Genomic DNA, 17,925 nt, shown 5'->3' with positions numbered 1-17,925 from the left:
GGGATTCGGGTGACAACTCAGTCAAGAATATATAGAGTTTAAGTTGCTATAGAATATTCAGGCTGAAGTACCCATCAGGCAACTGCATATAGGTCTGGATCTCCGAAGAGAGGTCCAATCTGGTAATAAAGAGACAAGAATCATCAGCAAGTGTCTGTGGTAAATAATGCCACAGAATGAATGAGACTGCCCAGGGAAAGTGCTGATATCAAGAAAAGAGGAGGGTCAAGGACAGAAGCCCGGAGATTTCTTATGTGTATAAGACTGGAGGAGGAAAAAGAAACAAGGAAAGATACTGAAGACTCAGACAAAGCAGAAGAAAACTGAGAAACAAAAGGTAGCATATTGCTAAGAAGATGAGTTCAATTTTAGATATGTTGAGTTTGAGTTTGGCTATGAGACATTCACATGCAATGTCAAGTGGGCAGTTTTAGAATTTAAAAAACTCTCAGCAAAGGCTTAAGTGCCTCTGTAGCATAGTGGTTACTAGTTGGGCTGCTACTCTCAAGGTCAGCAGTTCAAAACTACTACCATTTGTTCTGTGGAAGAAATATGAGGCTTTCTGCTCTTATTTACAACCTCAGAAACCCTATACAGGGTTGCTATGAGTCGGAACCGATTCCACGGCACACTACCACCACCATCAGCAGCAAAGCTTCGGGGAAGTGAAAGGTCATGGTGGAATCTGGTCTGACTAGCACATAGGATGAATGGATGGATGTAGAGGATGATGAGACTGGAGAAGTGAGCTAGGTTATATAGGGCCATGGATACCAGCATACCAGGGTAGGACCATGGTCTATCTATGGAAAATACTGTCTGTGGCAATTGGTTTTAAATTGATGAATGATCTCTCACAGTGATGGAAATTGCGATTACAAACAAAAACTGCTCATTGGTGCTCCCCTCTCATGGCACCAAAGATATGTGCCATACCTAGATATACTTAGGGGCAGGATTTATTGATTGTCTTTAATAAGAAAGTGACTTGATCAGATTTGCATTTTAGAGTTATCGTTCTGTGAATTGACTTGCTATCTCCTGAAATCAGAGCTTGAGACAAAGACTTGGATGAAGGTAGTTTATTTGCGAGGTGATCCCAGGAAACAGTGGTGAGGGAGTGGAAGAATGAAACAGGAATTAAAGCTGGTTGCTGCTGTAGGCAAGTGGAGTTCAATCCTTGGGGACTCTCTGGGGAACCAACTAGAATGTACCTTGGGATTATCTTTCTAAAGGACAGGAAGCTGGGTATTTATCTATTGACTGAGATGTCCCATTGGTTGAAGATTGTCCCTGGGGTCATTATATCGCTTTCTGGGTTAACTGAACTGAAATAAAAAGTGAGCTAAGGGAATGAAATGTTGGGAAGAGTAAAAACATCAGCATTCTGGTAGCTATTTGGGAGCTGGATTGGAAGAGGAGAAGTTGAATGCAGAGATTCTATACTACTGGCTTTGAAGATGAAGGAAAGGGTCACAAGCAAAGGGTCACAAGCTAAGTTATGGAGGTGACCTCTAAAAGCTCAAAAAGGCAAGGAAACAAGTTCTTCTCTAGAGTCTTCACAAGGGGACATGGTCCTGTTAACAACTTAATTTAAGCTCAATGAAGTCTAGTCTTGATTTCTGATATTTTGAACTATGTTGTTGTTGTTAAGTGCTGTCAAGTTGGTCTTACTCATAGTGACTCTGTATGGTTTCTGAGGAGTGACTGGTGAACTTGAACTGCTGACCTTGTGGTTCAAACCTGCCTTACAGTCCAGTGCATTAACCCACAGAACGCTTGAACTATAGGATAATACATGTGGGTATGTGTGTGTTTTAAAAGAATGTTGTTGTTGTTAAGTGCCATGGAGTCAGTTCTGACTCATAGCGACCCTGTACAGGGTTTCCGAGGCTGTAAATCTTTATGGGAGCAGAAAGCTTCATCTTTCTCCCACAGAACAGCTGGTAAATTGCTGACCTTGCAGTTCACAGCCTGATTCGTAACCACTACGCTACCAGAGTTCTTTATTTAAAAGAACAGACACCATTAGTACATGTGCTGGATGGGAGGGAAGAAGATTTAGTTGCCTTTCCAGGCCTTGGTTTTCCTTAGATAGAACTCCAGCTCCTTGCCCTGTAGCACATAGCCATCTGCTGGGTTACACTGACTGGGTTTTGAAGTGATAAACGCAAGAATCTTGCCCTGCTGGAACTGCTCCTCCAGAAGATTGTTGATTTTTGTGTTCTTTTTCCCTTTATCATATTTTTCTGAAATTTCTACTATTGCTTTTTGTTTAATATCTCATCCTCTTCTGGAGTCATTTTGGCTTCCTTCTTGCGGTCCAAGGGCAGTACACTGAGGAACTTGAAATCCTATTGGTACGGTGTGTTGGCAATGAGGACGATATAGTTCTACAACAGGTCTTGGTGTGGATGAGCTCATGATTGGTTGTGAGTACAATACTCAGCCCCAGGAGAAGTTCCCCACACCCAGTCTCAGGGCCTGGTATTTGTTGCCTCTTCTTAAATGAACTGTGTGTATGAGGCAGGGACAGATGTTAATGTTGGCAGCCAGGCATCCCAGCTCATATATATGTTTCTTGTAGTAGCACCTTCTACTGACACTTGTGCTAGTTGTCCCAGGAGATGACCATTGCTCAGTACTGAGTGGAAGGAGTTCATTTATGTTGTTTTAAGCCACTAAGTGCGATAATTGTTACTGCATCACTAGGGGCCTCTGCAATGACTTCCAAGATTTCTAGCTTAGCCCAGATAGGGAGGAAAGAGTGATTAATTATGAAAGATAGTATGAGAATAGGAGTAAATTTGAGGGCAAAATACTGAGTTCTTCCAATCATGTGTTTTGTGTGGTTGGAGGGACTTCCATGTAGAAATATCCAATGGATAAATGGAATATGAAGCCAATGTGGGGGCAAGAACTTTGGGGAAAGGGGAATTTGTCAGCATTCAGTAATAGTTGAAACTGTAGAATCAAATGAAATTACCTAACAGAGTTGTTGTTGATAGGTGCTATCGAGTTGGTACTGACTCACAGTGACTCTGTGCACAATAGAACGAAACACTGCCTGATCCTGCACAAACTTCACAATTATTGTGAACACTTGAGCTCACTACTGCTGCCACTGTGCAAATCCATCTCATTGGGAGTCTTCCTCTTTTTTCCAAACCTCCACTTTACCAAACATACTGTCCTTCTCCAGGACCTGGTCCCTTCTGATAATATGTCTGAAGTATGAGAGATGAAGTCTGGACATCCTGGCTTTCAAGGAGCATTCTGACTTGACATCTACCACAGATTTGTTTGTTCTTTTGGCAGTCCACTATATTTTTAATATTCTCTTCCAACACTATAACTCAAATGCATCAAATCTTTTATGGTCTTCCTTATTCACTGTCTGCCTTTCACATGCCTATGAGGTTATTGAAAATATCATGGCTTGGGTTTGAAAACAGAATCTTTGGAGGATGCCAATGTGCTGGACTGATGGAGATGTTGCTGGTGGAGGAAGCTAGGTCTTTTGATCTCAGTTTCCCCTTAATGAACTCTGAGCTTTGGTGTTGGGTCTGTTGCTTCTACTCTCCCTGATCACCTTCCACAGCACATTGGTGTCTTAAGAGACATCCTGCAGAGATGCTCTGTACTGCTGTACAGGTCGTGTGTTGCATACTCTAAGGGGCACCATTCATGTAGACTATAATAGGAATGTGGTGCTCTCTGAGTGGTCAGTGTACAATTTGCCAAGAGTCTATGATGATATTGTTGGTCTGCCTTGAGATTCAGGGAGAGAGACTTTCCCTTACCTCTAACTATATATGCAGAGACTCAGTCTTGGCTTGGATCCAGAGTGCAAAAGGAGGTTCAGAAGCAAGGCCCAGGTAGGAGCAGCACCTAGAAGGAACAGGGACCTAGAGGCCAGTTTGTTAGGTGTGCAGACTTGGGCTTTCCTGTCAACCCCCATTCCTTGAGAGGACAGCTCTTCCCTCAGTACCCCACCCCTGTTGGCTGCCTTTTGATTAGAATGTGGACTCTAACTTGGAATTAACCTGATTAATGTAATGAAGGCAGGGCCGGCTCAGCACCGCCTGGTGATGAGGGGAGATGGATTGGGAGCGAAGGCGCTCGGATGGAGGCGCGGCCGTAATTGCTGCATTTACTGCTACCTGCCTCGCTGACCCTGCTGTTTAGCCCATTAATGATGATGCACAAGCCTCACTTTCCAGAGATAATGACAGAGACTCTCAGGGGAGAGTGCCAAGGAGGGGGAAGGAAATGGGGGTACGGGGTCTGAAGGAAACATGGGTGTAAAGGTAATGGAGTGGGTGAAAGGTTAGAGAGGTCTGGAGCACAGAAGCAGGTGGGGATACAGAGAGTCTGGAGGCATCAAACTGGTCTTTGCTCTAGGAATCTGCCCCTTTTGGATAACTCTTCACCCAGAAATCCTCTCCATGGCCTAGCTACAGCTAACAGGGCTGTCTGATGGGGTGGGAGACAAGCACCATGGACTCCTCAATTCTGGAGGACTTCCTGGAGGAGGAATCTTAGAAAAGGAAAAAACAAACAAACAAAAACAACACAGATAGAGTGGGTCAAGGCTAAGAAGGGACTTCCCCGTTTCTTCCAGCATTAGCCTGGGGCAGGGAGGAGAGTATGGTGGGGGTGAGGCAGAACCTTTGGGAGTGTGGTGGTGTGGGCTCACACATGCACACCCATGTACTTAGCACAAAGAACATGTGCCTCTATCAATGGGAAAACTTATCACTTTGATTAATTCCTTTTTGAGTCTCAAAGAAGAAGAAATAGATTTCCCTCATTCAGTCTATGATTCCTCCATGTACTGTAGCCCCATCCATGTATGCCATTTATTCATTCATTTATCCAGCCACTGAAAATAGTCAAGATCACCGTCTCAGTTCTGCTTCAAATTCGCAGATCCCAATGGCAGACCCTGCTCATTCTCTGGGTCTCAGTTAGCTACTCTGTAAATGAGAAAGACGAACCAGGTAGTCAGCCCTGAGATGTAATAATGCAGAGATGTGACACATCTTTGTAGACACCTGCAGTCTGCCCATCAGCTTTGTGACTCCCTCCATGCTGCTCACACCTGTGTTCTAGCTTTTCAGCAGTTGGATTTGGACCCACATTTAACTCATGGGCTACAATACCCTTGTGCTTTTTCTCATATGAGAAAAGACTATGTCTTGCAGTTCTGGAGCAATTGATTCATAAACATATGCAGGATTTCACATCTATCCCTTGAGTTTTATTGTGCTAATTTTACCCCCAAGTATTCCAAGCTATTTGTGAGGCTCTAATTTGCACTCCACTATGCAAAGGAGCTCTGGTAGCATAGTGGTTACGAATTGGCCTGCAAACCTTAAGGTCAGCAGTTCAAAACTACCAGCTGTTCTACAGGAGAAAGATGAGGCATTCTACTCCCGTAAAGATTTATAGCCTTGGAAACCCTGTACAGGGTTGCTATGAGTCGCAATCGACTCCACGGCACATAGCCACCTTGTACAAGTATTATATCTTCTGATAATCTAATAAGCTTGGAGGTCATTAAGAAACTGTGGAAAGGTCAAGGATAGTGTTGTATGACAAAAGTCTAGAAATTTCCTTTCAGGCGATATACATATTCTTTTTTTCATATTGTTTTTCTTTTTTTCCTCAACTATCCTTACTACTTATTTCCAAAACATTTTCATCGCCCTAAGCAGAAACAGTAGTCCTGGTGTGGCCTTGCAGGTTAGTTCACCTGACTGCAAGGTTGGTTTGAACCACAAGGTCAGCGGTTCAAGCTCACCAGCCACTCCTCAGAATTGACTGTATGGGACTTAACAGCAACAACCAGAAACAGTGTACACATTGACCAATAACTCCCCTTCAGTCCTGTGACCACTAATCTACTTTCTGTCTCTAAGCACTTACCTGTTCTAGATATTCCATGTAAGTGGAATCATACAAATTTGTCCTTTTGCATCTAGTTTATTTCACTCTGCATAGTATAGTGTTTTCAAGGTGTATCTATGTTGTAGCATGTATCAGAACTTCATTTCTCTTTATCACTAATAATATTCCATTATACATATACCATATTATGCTGTGTATAGATTACACCTCAACATAAAGAAAACAAAAATCCTTACAACTGGACCAATAAGCAACATCATGATAAACAATGAAGTTTTCAAGGATTTCATTTTACCTGGGTCCACAATTAATTGAAGTAATAGTCAAGAAATCAAATGACATATTATGTTGAGCAAATCTGCTGCAAAAGATTTCCTTAAAGAGCAAAGGTGTCACTTTGAGGACTAAGGTGTGCCTGACCCAAGCCACTATATATATATATATATATATATATATATATATATATATATATATATATATATATATATATATATATATATATATATATATAATTAATTTTGCTATTGGTGGTGAGAATACACACATCAAAACATATAAAAATTCAACCATTTTGTTTCTGCATATACATTTAGTGATATAGTTTTCAAGTTGAAGACATGGTATTTTCAATTACCTCATATACATGCAAAAGCTAGACAACAAACAAGGAAATGGAAGAATTGATGCATTTGAATTATGATATTGGCAAAGAATATTAAATATATATAGGATTGCCATAAAATTAACAAATCTGTGTTGGAAGAAGTACAGCCAGAATGCTCTTTAGAGTAAGGACGGCAAGATTTCATCTTTTGTACTTTGGACATGTTATCAGGAGGGATCAGTCCCTGGAGAGGAGCGTCATGCTGCCAAAGTTACAGGGTCAGTGAAAAAGAGGACTACCTTCAATAGGATGGATTGAAACAGTGGCTGCAGCTATGGGCTCAAACCTAGTAATGATTGTAAGGATCGCACAGGACCGGGCAATGTTTTGTTCTGTTGTACATAGGGTGACTGTGAGTTGGAACTGATTCGATGGCACCTAACACCAAAAACAACATTCATCCATTTATTTGTTATGAAGACTTTGGCCATTGTGAATAATGCTGTAATGAACATTGATGTACAAATATTTGTTGAGTTTCTGCTTTCAATTATTTTGGACCTTTCTCCATTTTGACCACTGGTTCTTGGTAAACCTTCATTGGTTTTTGCTATAGATGAATGTTCCTAGTGTTCACATACTGAATAGATTTTGTAGCCAGAATATGATTTCCTTGAGGGAAGAACTACATATTTCTGTTCCTCACTGCTAGCTCTCTTCTGGAGACATAGAAGGTGCTTTATGTAGAAGAAATGAGTGAAGTGACTCCTTGGACAGAAATAAGAGTGGTGCTTTTGTTAGGGTGGCATGATTGTGTATGCTATTTTGCAAACCATTAGGAATGTTAGTCCATGTTACTGCCCCTAGGTGCTCACTGTCCAGCCTCTGTCACTGAGCCTTTGAAGGGAAGTGATGAAGAGGAGAGAGGGATTTGGTGGAAATTTTAAAGCAAGAACCACTCTCGGGAACAGAGATAAAGAGAAATAAAGAGAGGGAAAGATGGTAGCTTGAAGGGAGCTTGAATGGGGAGGAAGGTAGCAAGTATGAATTATTTTTCCAGAAAGCTGACTTTGCAGTTCAAACCAACCTTGTGGTCCAGTGCTTGTCTTACAGTGCCTCCAATACTGCATCAGTTTATTGAAATATTTCAATTTGTATTCCATAAATTCCCAGAGCCTTGTTCCTTACCAATGTCTTCAGTGTGCCTTGAATTTCTTCCTTCAGTGCCACTGGCTCTTGGTCATCTGCTATGTCCTGAAATATCATCAGCCAAAACAAGGTCAGGGACAGACTGTGAGACAGACTATTAATTAAGGCCAAGTTGAAGCTGAAGAAAATAAACAAAAAAATGCATGAGAGTCAAAACACGACCTAGAATGTATCCCACCTGAATTTAGAGACCACCTCAAGATCAGATTGATGCATTAGATACTAACGACTGAAGACCAGAAGTGTTGTAGGATGACATAAAGAACATCACACAGGAAAAAAGCAAAAGGTCATTAAGAAGACAGGAAAGAAAGAAAAGACTGAACTGGACGTAAGAAGAGACTCTAAAACGTGCTCTCCAGCATACAGATGCTAAAGTTAATGGAAGAAATGAAGAGGTAAAAGCGTGAAAAGAAAATTTCAAAGGGCACCTTGAGAAGACAGTCTAGTATCTTATAATGAAATGTGTTAAGTCCTGGATTTAGAAGTCAAAATGGAAGAACATGCTCAGCATTTCTCAAGCTAAAAAAACTGAAGAGATAAATCCAAGACTCAACCTACTGTATTGAAGGATTCTATGGGCAAAATATTGAATGATGCACAAAGCATCAAAAGAAGATGGAAGGAGTACACAGAGTCATGGTACCAAAAAGAAATGGTTGCTATTCAACCCCTTTAAGACGTAGCATATGATCAAGAGCCAATGGTACTGAAGGAATAAGTTCAAGGTGCACTGAAGGCATTGGCAAAGACCAAGGCTTGGGAGTTGATGGAATACAAACAGAAATCTTTCAACAAACTGATGCAGCACTGGAGGCACTCACTCATCTGTGCCAAGAAATCTAGAAGACAGCTACCTAGCCAACTGATTGGAAGAGATCCATATTTGTGCCCATTCCAAAGACAGGTGACCCAGAAGAATGTGGAAATCATCAAACAGTATCACTAATATCACATGCAAGTAAGATTTTGATGATGATAATAAAAAAATTACTGCAATAGAACATCAACAGGAAACTTCCAGAGGTTGAAGCTGGATTCAGAAGTGGATGTGGAACAAGGGATATTACTGGATTTCTGTTTATAAGTTTTGTAAATTTATTTGTATTTATTTTGTCTGTTCTTTATTGTTTTCCAAAATCTTTCTAAAGTTTTTTCTGTGTTCTTCTTGCTTTGTTTAATCTTTTCTGTTAGTCCACTGAAGGGACCTAAATATCATTCTTTTGAATTATTTCTCAGGGAGTTCCATTACCTTTTCTTTCTCAGAAATGTTTTTTGGCTCTGCATATTGATTATTTGAGGCTCCTCCCCCACCTTGTTTTTTCATGTGAGCTAAAGTCATCAGTTGTCTCTGAGACATTGTGGTGTCATTGTATTTGCATTTAATTGATGGTTGTCTGTTGATGTGCTTTTAGACTCTCACCAACTGTCTCCTGCTGGGTGTGATTAGAGAATAAAAGCGTGTGCATCGTTTTCTGTTCATCATTTATGCAGTTCAGTTTAGGGTGGGCTTAACTGGTGTTGGCTGATTTCTATCATGATCAGGTGACATAGGAGCTGATATTGGCTCTTGTCCAGTGGGTGGAGCTTCTGAGGGTGCAGTTGTGGTTGAGCTATATGGGCACAGTTGCTGTCTCCTGTAGGGCAAGGCAAGAGGAGAAAACACAGAGAAAAACAGAATAGAACAAACAAACCAGAAAAAAAAAAAATGAAAAGAGAGGAACAAACCCCCAAATGAGCAGCAACAAGAAAAAAAGAATATAAAAACTAAAACAAGAAATGAAAGACAGGAAAATAGAACTTTTCCATCACTCATGTGAATCTGTGCCATTAGATTCTGTCTGAATCTCCAGAACTGCTCCCAAGAGTTCAAGCTGGTCACACCAAGTCTGGTCGGCAGTCCTTTCACCAGTGAGCTCCCTTTTTTTTTTTTTTTTTGCCATTCCTGCTCAGCTTCTCCTCCAGGTAGATATTCAAATCCACTTCTCTAACCTTTTCAGTGAAGCTCATAGGGTTGCTACAGGATTGTGCTCTGTGACTATTTCGTTTGGTCTCCCATATCTTTGTTGTAGAGGGTCTGTGGAAACATGTCTTTCTAGTCCACCATCTTGCCAGAAGTCTCTCATATGGTATTTCTATTTCCAACTTTTTAAGGAAATGCCAGACCATTTTCCAAAGTGCTTGAACCATTTAATAGTCCCATCAGCAGTGTATGAGGGTACCAATCTCTCTACTTCCTTGCAAGCATTTGTGATTACCCATTTTTCTTTTTAACTTTGTTGTGAATACTAGGGTGAGATGATACCTCACTGTTGTTTAGATTTGCATCTCTCCTAGTGTGGCTCTGTAGGATCACTACTGGACTGCAGATGCTCCTTGGAAATCCTATACAGGGTCGCTATGAGTCTGAACTAACTCAACATTTAATAACAACAATTCTAATAGAGTCCTGGTGTAGCACTGTAGGGTAAGCACTGGATTGCAAGGTGGGTTTAAACTGCAAGGCCAGTGGTTCAAACTCACCAGCTGTTCCCTGGAAACACTAAACAGTGTCACTATGAGTCAGAACTGACTTGATGGAACTCAACAACAACAACTTGTAATGATTGGGAGTATTTTTTTTAAGATTTTAATAAATGTTTATTGAATGTCCAGATGAACAAAATGCTTAATATATTTATAAAGAACTTTTTCAAAATAAAAAAGAATTCAAAGATGAAATACATCACCTTATAATGATAAAATAAATCTCCTCTTCTACCTAATGCCAAGACAAAAATTAAAAGATGGTATGGGAGTAGGTGCATTGTTCTATTTAAGATCTGCTCAATCTCTAAAAGACAGAAACTTGGCTGCCTTACTTGAGAGTCAAGATGAGCACACACAAGTTTCATTCAGGCAGCACTGGCTCTCTATCCAGAATGAGCCAGCAAAATCACAGAACCCTATATACAATGATTCTTGGACTATGTATATATTTAGAGTATAGTAGCTGAGTGGCTCCAGAAAATGTTGGCTTGCATATAAAACCTAAAAGAAAATAGCATCTTTTTAATTTCAGAAGTAACTTGTTAAATCAAAGCACAACTAGGCTCAATTTTGATATACTAATTGTAATAATTATATAGGAACTAGAACCCGTATCATGAAGTATTAGCGATTCAATGGTAGACAATGGTAGGCTTTCATGCAGAAGACCCTAGTTACATTCCTAGCCCATACATCTCTTGGACAACCACCACTTGTCATTCGGTGGTGGCTTGTGTGTTGCTATGATGTTGAAGAGGTTTCAGTGAAGTTGCTAGACTAAGATGGGCTAGGAAGAAGTTCTAGCAATCTACCCATAAAAATTATTTAATAAAAACGCTATGCATCTAGTGGCATGAACTGAATTGTGTCTGCTGAATATGCAGAAGTCCTAACCTCTATAGCTGTGAATGTGACCTTATATGGAAAAAGGGTCTTTACTAACATAATCAAGTTCAGGTGAGGGAGTATTTTTTCATGTGTTTGTCAACTACCTGAATGTTTTATTTGGTGATGTATCTGTTCATGTCCTCTGTCATTTTTAAATTGGATTGTTTGTGTTTTTGTTGTTGAAGTGTTGACATTTTCTGTAAATGTTAGCGATTAGTTCCTTACCTGATATGTTGTTGCCAAAATTTTTTCTCCATCTGTAAGTGCTCTTTTTATTCTTTTGGTGAAGTATTTTGATGCACATAAATGCTTAAATTTTAGGAGGTCCTAGAAGTCTAGTTTGTCTTCTGCTGTTTGCATGTTTTTTGTTATAGGATAGCACTTGTAAGACTACGTATTATAAGGTGGGTGGTTTGAGCCCACCCACCAGCCACTTTGTGTGAGAAAGATGAGAATTTCGTCTCTTGCAAAAGATTTTAAAAGCCTTGGAAACCATACACAGGATTACTATGAGTAGAAACTGACCTCACAGCACTTAACAAAAACAATTAGCTTATTTTTGGGAAAGCTTTGAGAGCAGTTTTGGGTGTTGTTTTTGTTAGGTGCTGTTGAGTCAACTCCATTCATAGTGATCCTATGCACAACAGAATGAAACACTGCTTAGTCCTGCACCAACCTCACAATTGTTATGTTAGAACCCATTGGTACTGCCACTGTGTCAGTCCATCTCATTAGGGATCTTCCTCATTGTTTGCTGACCTTCTACATTACCAGGCATGATGTCCTTTTTCAGGAACTGGTCCCTTCTGATAACATGTCCAAAGTATGTTAGACAAAGTCTTGCCATCCTTGCTTCTAAGGGGAGTTCTGGCTGTACATCTCCCAAAACAGATTTGTTTGTTTTTCTGGCAGTTCATGGTACTTTCAACATTCTTCACCAATATCATAATTAAATTCAAATGCATTGATGCTTTTCTGATCTTCTTTATTAATTGTCTAGGTTTGACATGCATATGAGGTGATTGAAAATACCCTGACTTGGGTCAGGCACATATTAGTCCTCAAAGTGACATCTTTGCTCTTTAATATTTTAAAGAGGTCTTTTGCAGCCGATTTGCTTAATGAAATACATCATTAGATTTCTTCACTGCTATTTCCATGAACATTGATTGTGGATCCAAGTAAAATGAAATCCTGTCAACTTCAGTATTTTCTCCATTTATCATGATGTTATTTGTTGGTTCACTTGTAAGGATTTTTGTTTTCTTTACATTGGATCGTAATCCATACTGAAGACTGTAATCTTTGATCTTCATCAGTAAGTGCTTTAAGTCTTCTTTGCTTTCAGCAATCAAAGTTGTGTCATCTGCATATTATAGGTTGTTAATGAGCCTTCTTCCAATCCTGATGCTATGTTCTTCAAATAGTCCAGATTCTCAGATTATTTGCTCAGCATGCAGATTAAGTAAGTATGGTGAAAGGTTACAACCCTGACACACACCATTCGTGATTTTAAACCATGCAGTAGCCTCTTGCTCTGTCAGAATGACTACTTCTTGGTTTATGTACAGGTTCTGCATGAGCACAATTAGATGTTCTGAAATTCCCATTCTTTGCAACGTTATCCATAGTTTGTTATAATCCACACCATCAAATGTCTTTTTTTCTTTAAGGTGTTTATTGTGGATTGAGTAAAAGTTTACAGGGCAGACCATCAGTTTTACCATCAAATGTCTTTGCATAGTCAATAAAATACAAGTAAACATATTTTTGGTCTTCTCTGCTTTCAGCCAAGATCCATATGACATCAGCAATGATAGTCTTCATTTCATGTCCTTTTCTGAATCTGGCTTGGATTTCTGGCAGCTCCATGTTAAAGTACTACTACAATAGTTTTTGAATTATCTTCAGCAAAAATTTACTTGCCTGTGATACTAACAGGTGAACCACCTATTCCTTCTTCCTACACTGTTCTTAGCAGGAAATTCCACTGAAAGTTGTCCATTATGGGTGATCCTGCTGGTATTTGAAACACCTGTAGCATAGCTTCCACCATCACAGCAACACTCAAGCCACTAGAATATGACAAATTTGCAGAGACGTGGGGATACACCATGTAAATGTTGTTGTTAAGTGCCTTTGAGTCAGTTCTGACCCATAGCAACCCTAAACAGGGTTTCCGAGGCTATAAACCTTAACAGGAGGAGAAAGCCTCATCTTTCTCCTGCAGAGCAGCTGGTAGTTTTGAACTGCTGAACTTGAGGTTCTCAGCCCTATTCGTAACCACTACACTACCAGAGCTCCTTCATACCATATAATAGGTCCTCTAAATTTGTCCCTGTTTTTTTTCCTTCAGGTGTTACCTTTAGATTTTGCTCCATCTTGAGTTAGTTTTGTATATGGTGAGAGATATTGGGTCCTGTTTCATTTTTCTGCAAATGGATAGTCAGTTTTGTCGGCAACATTTACTACCTACCACACACATCACCCATAAGGGGAAGTAACCAAAGAACATCAATGAATCAGGGAGCTAAGCCCTACATCGTTCATCAGACTACTGTGAACTTGGGTGGAGATCTGGTCTGCCGGCATCGAGGCAAGACCTGGGGACTCATGGGCTCAGAGTCAATGATGCAGCCACAGAGGACTAGAGTGGAGAGCAAAGTGTCCAGCTGATAAGAAGAGGGTGGACAGATGCAAGAACACACACACTTGCAGAAGATACCCACTTGACCTAGCTTCAATGACTGGATGATCAGAGCTCAACCTGAAGAAGAAAGAGGAAAAAAGCGTCATCTGATACAATTTTGATAAACTTGACCTACACCTATAAATGCAGTAGCTCAAAAGAGGAAACAAATCCCTGCTGCAAGAATTATTCCCACCCCCACCACACAAAGAGTAGACAGGGATGGGCAACTTGGACATTGGCTACTCAAAATGGGGGGAGGGATACAAAGGTAAGAAGTGACTGCCTTACAAGCTTTCAAGAGGGAACCTAGATCCAAAGGGTGTGGAGGAAGGTAGAGTCTCCAGTGAATAGTATCCAGCCTGTCCAGGAAGGGCATGAAATTAAATACAGATGGGGTCTCTTGTGATGCAATAGTGAATAATTGTTATCAGGACTGATTGTGAGGGTTGGAAATGTAAAGGTAGACGTTTTATAGCAAGGAGGGGAGTGATTAACTTTTCAGTCTAGGAGCAGAGGACCCTGGGACCATATTAGGTGACTGAAAATAGTATGGCTTGAGTCAGACTCACCTTAATCTTCAAAATGACTTAGTCATCAAAGTTCTTCATAATATTCTGTTATTATCCTTTTTATTTCAGTAGGTTCTATGGTGACATTGCATATTTCAGTTCTTAGTAATGTTATTTCCATCTTTTTCTTTGTTAAATTTGCCAATGGTTTGCCAATTTTATTGATCTTTTCAAAGGACAAACTTTAGTTTTGTTGGTGCTATTTTGTTTGTTTGTTTGTTTTCCGTTTGATTTATTTCTTCTCAAATCTATATTATTTCCTTTCTTCTGGTGGCTATAGGCTTTTTTCTGTTCTTTTTCTAACTGGTAAAGATGTTAAGGTATTGATTTTCATTAGTTCTTACTTTTGAAGTGTGTTCTTATTGCTATAAATTGTCTTCTGAGAAGTTCTTTTGCTATATCCCAAATACTTTTATGTTGTGTTTTCATTTTATTCAAAGAATTTTCTTAATTTCATTTCTTAATTTCTATTGTTGATGTCAATTGCTATTGAGTTGTTTCTGACTCATAGAGACTCTATGTAGAGCTTCTGAGGAGTGGCTGGTGGGTTTGAACTACCAGCCTTTCTGTTAACAGTCCAGTGCTTATCCTATAGCACTATACCAGGACTCCATATTTCTATCACCTAACAGCTTTTAAGCAGGATATTATTCAGTTTCCATGTATTAGGTTTTTTTCCCCCTTGATCTTCCTGTTGATTTCTAATTTTATAGCACTGTGATCTGAAAACATGCTTAGTAGTATTTTGATGTTTTAAAATTTATTGAGATTTGTTTTGTGGCCTAACATAAGATCTGTTCTGGAGACTGCTTCTTGTGCCTGCAATGGAATGCTCCAATGGGGAGTGATTAGGGTGGGCGCTACTAACAACAGTACTGAGGCAGCAGGGGTGAGAGATACCCGCTCCATGGTATAAAAAATAGAAAGCAAAAGGACAATGAAAGAATAGGGGAAACAAGAAAAGAAAACAAGAGGTTGGAGAGAGGGAAGAAGAACGGAAAAGGAAAGTGGTACAGCACTGACAGTAGCGACCATGTTGCTGGGGGTACATGGCATGCTTTCAGCTACCTGGAGGGTTGTGCAAGGTAACTGGGGAGGTCACACATCTCTGGTCACTGATCACTGATGTGGGTGCTGGTGCAGTCCTGGGCAAGCTGAGCTGGTTATCTAATTTCTGCTCCAATTGAAACACTGCTTACAATCATTCAGAATGTCCACGCTGTGCTGGTTGCAATTTACCACTCCTTGATCACAGTTTTCCTTCAGTCTCTTCCTCTCATCAAAATTTGCTCTATTTTATCCTTTCCTTTGAATTTCTGGGTTCCAAGATTGTCATTCATATTTGTTTCACTTGGTTTCTCGAATCTTTGTGGTAGAGGGTCTAGGTAGTGTATCTGCATAGTTTATCATCTTGGAACCTCCTTGAAGCAATACTGTTTCAACTTAGCCTCACAAATTGGCAAAATAATATGTGATATGCATGGTTGTTAGGGAATGTAGAGGAGGTACTAGATGTTCAACTTTCACATGTAACTAAAAGAGTTATTGCTATTATATTTGTATGCCAAAGATTAAATTTCTCCACTTACCTGTCTGTTTTTCATACTGTGGTAGCTTGTGTGTTCTGATGCTGGAAGCTATACCAGCAAGGTTACCCATAATGGACAGGTTTCAGCTGAGGTTCCAGAATAAGACAGACTAGGAAGAAGACTAATTCTGAATGTTTAGTCATCCCACAACTCTTCTGATTTTTGGTCATTAGTTTCTAATGAATGAAATCTGTTCTTGAGATGGTCTCTAAATTTAGGTTAGATATATTCAAGGTCATATTTTAGCTCTTGTGAACTTGTTTTAATTTTTTTAACTTCAGCCTGAACTTGCTGAAACAGTCTTAGAAACCCCATATAGAGTTGCTATGAGCCAGAATTGAGTTGATGGCAGTGGTTTGGGTTTGGTTTATATTTGTCATTATTTACAATAGTAAAGAGATGGAAAGAACCTAAATGCCTGTCAACATATGCATGGTAAACAAACTATGATACATATATAGAGAATGTATGGAATACTATGAAGTACCATAGAACCTTAAAGAATAGTGATGTGGGCCATTCCTGCCTTGGGTCACAGCCTGTAAAGGACATCAGGTCCAGGTGGGGAGGGGGCAGGGGGCCTCGGCAGCTCCCAGCCTGCCTTTTGGAACATGCACAGAGGGCCTGAGTGAAACCTGGCTGAACTGCAGTCCTGTGCCTGCTGTTTGTGCTATGGCTTTGGATGCTGGCAGCAGGTACTGAAAGGAGCTTTGCTCACTGAGAACCTCATGCTCAGAGCAGAGCAACCCTGGCCTCTCTGCCCCCGTTTTGGCTGTGTTTACAAGGCTACACAGGTCTGAATTCTGACGGTGTCACTGGTGTATATATTTTTAAATCTATTTAGAAAAAGTTTGAAGGGCCTGCCATGTTGTTTGTGTCACTGTTCATAGTAGGAATCAGGAAAAACATGCTGCTTTGTACTACCTACAGGCCACCTAAGGATCTTCCCAAAGCTGAGACTGAGGATGTGGGCTGACCACATCTGGGAGAGCCATGCCATAGACAAACGTTCCTGATTTACAAGCTAAGTTTCAAAGGTTTGTCCTAGACACTACCAGAATTCAGAAGCACAGCCCAGCTTACTAGGGGTAAATGCCTGGGTATCCTGTAGGCCTCCCTCAGTCACCACCCTGTCCCATTCTGTCTCAGACAGCGACATTTGGCAGGGAGTGGGAGCTTGGGTCCAGGATAGAAGTTGCCGCTGCTTTACAGTACAACCACCTGATCCTCATCTCGCCTTCTCACTGACCTTTAAAACTACCACCCTGCCCTGTATGTCACATTTCCTGGGGGCTGGGGGTGGGGGTGGACAATGGGGGCTGCTTGCTCCCAGGCTTGGGGCGGGGTTCCTTCTGTTGTCCTCGGGGTCTCTTCCAAGAGGCCATATTGACAAGGCCCTCATGCACACCCAATTGGAAACCAGATATGGAATTACATGCCTACAGAGAAAACCACTCCAAGCACAGGCTGCCTTGTAAGAGGAAGGTGCTGTTCCTAGTGTCTCTCAGACACCACACTGGGGGGCTGGCACGTCATCAGTCCAGTGTCCATTCCCTAGGTCAGAGCAAGGGGTTTACTGTCTGGGCCCCACCCCTGAGGACTAGATTGCCCCGTGTGAGGTGTCTACTGAACAACTATGCATTGCTGAGGATGGGGTTGTGAAGCTCCTCCATGACCAGAATTCACCTGTGTGGCTGCATTGAGGGGTCTCAGCCCCCATGCTGCACAGACAACCCTTCTCCATTCAAAGCCATTGATGGGAGCTTCTGTGGAATCATTTGCCAAAGTGCAAAGGCAAAATACAAGGGTCCAAGACCATTTCCACCAATCATGTTTTCCTTTTCTGCAGAAACTTTTGTTTCTTCCCTAACCAGCACCACCACATACTTCTGAGGCACATTTCCTCTTTCACAGATCACTACAGTGAAGTAT

At 40.7% G+C, this 17,925-nt stretch overlaps 1 pseudogene; it reads right to left on the bottom strand.

Moving 5' to 3' along the window:
• Window positions 1-2,061: 2,061 nt before the first annotated feature.
• The window catches only part of LOC102826791, a 54,180-nt pseudogene continuing 38,316 nt past the window's right edge, over window positions 2,062-17,925 (bottom strand).

This window comes from Chrysochloris asiatica, unplaced genomic scaffold (assembly GCF_000296735.1).
Source record: "Chrysochloris asiatica unplaced genomic scaffold, ChrAsi1.0 scaffold00003, whole genome shotgun sequence".
Classification (NCBI taxonomy): Eukaryota; Metazoa; Chordata; class Mammalia; order Afrosoricida; family Chrysochloridae; genus Chrysochloris; species Chrysochloris asiatica.
The sequence above is the reverse complement of the archived record's forward strand: the minus strand, read 5'-3'. Positions and strand labels throughout refer to the sequence as shown.